A 4641-nucleotide genomic window follows, 5' to 3' on the forward strand; every position below is an offset into this window, starting at 1 on the left:
TATTCCTGTAGAGGTCAGAGGAACTGCTTGCAGGAGCTGGGTCTCTCCTTCCACTATGTGGGTCTCAGGGATCAAACTCAGGTCATCAGGCTCTGCAGCAAGTGCTTTTACCTGATGAGCCATCTCACCAGCTCCAACATATTTCATTATATAACATCAAATATTATTGTTGTTGCTATGCCCACTGATCTCCTGACAAAGGTCACTAAGAATTGGAAGATGCCCAGTGACCCGTGGCAAATGTGAGTTTTCAAAAGTCCAGTTTCCAATTTAAAGCTTGAGTTTTATCAGAGGCAACACAGGCATCGATGGTGTTCTTTAGGGGACTGGCTCACTGTGTTTAGGTGGGCCAGCCAAATTCTCAGCTCTGAAGCACAGCCCACTTTCATCAGTTTGAGTTTGTCCAAGGAGAAAACTGTGTTCCAGGGGAAAAATAGGGCAATTTGGTTTGAAACTCAAAACTATTGCATAAGATCTTCTCCTCGGGATGGCCATTGTTCTTCGGCATTCGGCTTTTTCAGACTTTCCATCTCTTCATGCAGGCTAGCATCATTTAAAACGTGCTTTTCTCAAGGGTCAGCAGTTTAGTAAAACAAATAGCTGTATTGGCTGACTGCTTCATCAAGGAACTTTTTCCTTTCTCTTTTCAACCTTTCAGACGGGCTGGCCTCAAACTCCCTGTGTAGCAAAAGACGTCCTTGAACTCCTGCCTTCGGGAACTACAGACACTTATGTCATCGTGTCTGGCGTTTATGACTTTTGAATAGGTTTTGGGAACTGAACTCGGGTTATCAAGCTTGCGGGGCAGAGACTTGTGCCCAGTGAACTCTTTCCCCTGCCTAAGAGACTTTTCACACACCATACCGTGCATGCACACATAGAATGAAGCAATTGATAAATGTGAAAAATGAAGATTAGTTTTAAAAAAAATGTATGATTAGTGTGCATGTATATGATGATCATGTATGGGTGGGGTACCACAGGTCTTCCTTAGGCTAAGGACTGAGGCAAGTGGGAAGTGTTTGTTCATGTAGCCTGAAAAATATGCCTACTATCTGCCCTGATCCCATGACTACCCCATAGGTAGGGGCTATTAGCATCTTCATTTGACAGAGGACAGAGCTCAGAGGTGTTCATCAAAGTCCTATCTTGTGGCCAAATTCTACAACTGGGATTTGAACCCAGAGCTGTGTGACTAGTTGATGAATTCTGATTAGATGACATCTGAGTAGATTCTAGATTCGTAGAAGGAAGAAACACTGCCTTAGCCTCCTCTACATGCTTCCTGACATGGGCCTATGTGTGCATCCCGACATGGGCCTGTATGGGCAGTGGACAACAATCTTTGGTGATCAGTTGATTGGCAAGTGTACTGGCTAGTTTTGTGTGTCAACTTGACACAGGCTGGAGTTATCACAGAAGGGAGCTTCAGTTAGGGAAGTGCCTCCATGAGGTCCAGCCGTGGGGCATTTTCTCAATTAGTGATCAAGGGGGTAGGGCCCCTTGTGGGTGGTACCATCTCTGGGATGGAGGTCTTGGGTCCTATAAGAGAGCAGGCTGAGCAAGCCAGGGGAAGCAAGCCAGTAAGAAACATCTCTCCATGGCCTCTGCATCAGCTCCTGCTTCCTGACCTGCTTGAGTTCCAGTCCTGGCTTCCTTTGGTGATAAACAGCAATATGGAAGTAAGCCAAATAAACCCTTTCCTCCCCAACTTGTTTCTTGGTCATGATGTTGTTTAGGAATAGAAACCCTGACTAAGACAGCAAGTAACAGCAAAATCAAATCTAGAATTTGTCTTACTTATCTGTTCCAGATAGGCCTACCCCTCAACCAAATGAGAAAAACAAAATCAAACCAAACAATAACAAAAACTCCACACATTCTTATAAATAAATTCAGTTGTCTGGATTAAATCATTATAGTAGTTTCAAAGGAATCTAAATGTCTATTTAACTACATTTATTTTTACTACTACTACTACTACTACTACTACTACTATTATCATTATTATTATTATTATTATTATTATTATTATTATTATTATTTTGTTTTTGCAATAGGGTCTCAATATAGCCCAGGATGGCCTTATACTCACTACTTAGCAGGTGATGTCTTTGAACCTCTCATCTTCTTTCTTCTACCTCCCAAATGCTGAGGTTAGAGATGTAGCCACTATGCCCAGTTTAGGTAGGGCTGGTGACAGAGCCTAGGGTTGTTAGCTAGGATTCTACCAACTCAGCCTTAAGACCTAGAGTAAATATCTACAGGAACAGACTTGAGATTCATTATTAGCTTTACAATAGCTAGTAGATTTATTTATTTATGTACATTAAGTGTTTTGTCTGAACATATGTATGAGAACCACATGTGTGTCTTATGCCTGCAGAGGTCAGAAGAGGATGTTAGATTCCCCAGAACTAAAATTATAGACTCTTCTGAGCCACCATGTGGGTTCTGGGAATTGAACCCAGGTCCTCTGCAAGAGCAACAAGTGTTCTTAACTTTGAGCCATCTCACCGGGCGGTGGTGGCGCACGCCTTTAGTCCCAGCACTTGGGAGGCAGAGGCAGGTGGATTTCTGAGTTCGAGGCCAGCCTGGTCTACAGAGTGAGTGCCAGGACAGCCAGGGCTACACAGAGAAACCCTGTCTCAAAAAAAAAAAAAAAAAACCTCTGAGCCATCTCTCCAGCCCAATGCCCACCCCACCCCCTTTTTATACAGGGTTTACTAAGGAGCTGTGGCTGGTCTGGAACTCATTATGTAAACCAGGTCAGCTTCAAACTCAAAGAGATCCTCCTGCCTCTGCCTCCTGAGTGCTGGGATTAAAGGCGTGCATCACCACCTAGCTTGCCAATGGGATTCCATATGCTGTAAGCCTTCACTCACTGGCCAGTGTTGCCAATGACTACTTAACTACACACAGTGATTACAGCCCCATGTCATTATTTCGCAATATAGAGCTGAAATTGCAGACTTAATCCAGTGAAAACACATGCCAGGTATTTATAGTGAAAATACTTGTTGAAAGACTTCTCACCTATAGACACATGCAGCATAGCTCTCCGGGAGTAGAACATCATTTTCCTAAAATCTTGGCAAGAAGCTGTGGAGCTCTGATAAGACCGGAGGCATGGAGGAACAACTCCTCCTTCCTGAGGCACCCAGCCTGCTGCTAACAGCCCGGTTCCAGCTTCCCGTCTTTGCAAAGGGCTTGAAGTGATTTTCTTCCTTCTTCTTCTCTGCCTTGTTACCTTAACTCACAATCTACAGAAGTAATAAAATACCAACCACAGCAGTGGGATTACGGTACAATATTGAGGGGCCATGACCACTTTAAGATGAAGTTCAAAAATGTATGACCAGGCAACAGACCCATCCAGGTCAAGCTGCAGAGAAGGCTGTGGAGGGCCTTGGGGAGAGTGCTTGTCAGTGAGGGGCCTGCTGTGAAGGCTCAGGGGGACTGGGTCTAGATAGACAGCACCCACAAAAAAAGGTCAAAGCAGAGTATGGGATTCATGTTAGCACACACCTTTAATCCCAGCACTCAGGAGACTAAGGCAGGGGATCTCCGAGTTTGAGGCCAACCTGGTGTACATAGCAAGCTCAGAACATCAATGTATACATGGTGAGATTCTTGGTTTTTGGTTTGTTTAAAAAACAACAACAATGACAATAAAACAAAATATACACACACACACAAAGATCTGTGTGCTAGCATGTATCTATAACCCGAACATTGGGTAGCAGAGGCAGGAGGATCCTGGAACTCATTGGTCAGCTAGCCTACCCTAACCAGTGAGCTCAAGGTTCTATCAAAGACACCACTTCAAGGGGCTTGAGAAAAGGCTCACATTTAAGAGCACTCATTTCTCATGCACAGGATCCAGGTTTGTTTTCCAGCCCCCATGTGACACCTCACAACTATCTGTAATTCCAGTCCCAGGGGATCTGACATTTTTTTCTGCCTGCTGCAGGCAACACACACACACACACACACACACAGTACACATACATATAGCCAGACAAAACAGTTATATACATTAAAAACAAAACAAAAACACACACATCTTTTTTTTAAAAAGAAAGAAAAAAGAAAAGGAAGAAAGAATGAACCTGTCTCAAAAATTGTTTGGATAATTACCCGGCAGGGAGGTACGGCTGCAGAGTGGTTTCCCAGGGTGAGGCTTTTCCATTGTACTTGGGATATGCTGGCCCCTGTGACTTCTCCAAAGGCAGAAAACTCAACTGCATAATTTGTGGAAGTGTGGTCTATGCTCACACTCTTTCCTTTATAAAATTCTCGATAAAAATATTTATTAAAATACATATATTCTTTATGAAAATAAGCAAATAAGGGGGAGAGTAAGAGAAGACACCTAATGTTTTATATTCTATATGCATGTGCAGAGATCATACACACACACACACACACACACACACACACAACATAGGAGAACTGAAGTGCTTTTGGGTTCGAGGTGGGGCCAGTCACACAGAGGAGAGGCCCCTCTTCCTCTCTCTTTGGACACTTGGCATGAAAGTTAGGGATGACAACAATACCCCTCTGTGCTACTCAAAGCCACATCACAAGTGATTATAATCATGAAACCAGGTACATTGTAATTTATTCAGGCATTCACTT

General features: G+C 43.5%; 1 non-coding gene across 1 annotated transcript; it reads left to right on the forward strand.

The window, feature by feature from the left end:
• The first annotated feature begins 4132 nt into the window (after positions 1–4132).
• Positions 4133–4289, forward strand: LOC116074171. The gene has a single exon (XR_004112126.1). It is a non-coding gene; the product is annotated as a U1 spliceosomal RNA (small nuclear RNA).
• The last annotated feature ends 352 nt before the right edge of the window (positions 4290–4641 follow it).

Source organism: Mastomys coucha, unplaced genomic scaffold, assembly GCF_008632895.1.
Source record: "Mastomys coucha isolate ucsf_1 unplaced genomic scaffold, UCSF_Mcou_1 pScaffold23, whole genome shotgun sequence".
NCBI classification, from domain to species: domain Eukaryota; kingdom Metazoa; phylum Chordata; class Mammalia; order Rodentia; family Muridae; genus Mastomys; species Mastomys coucha.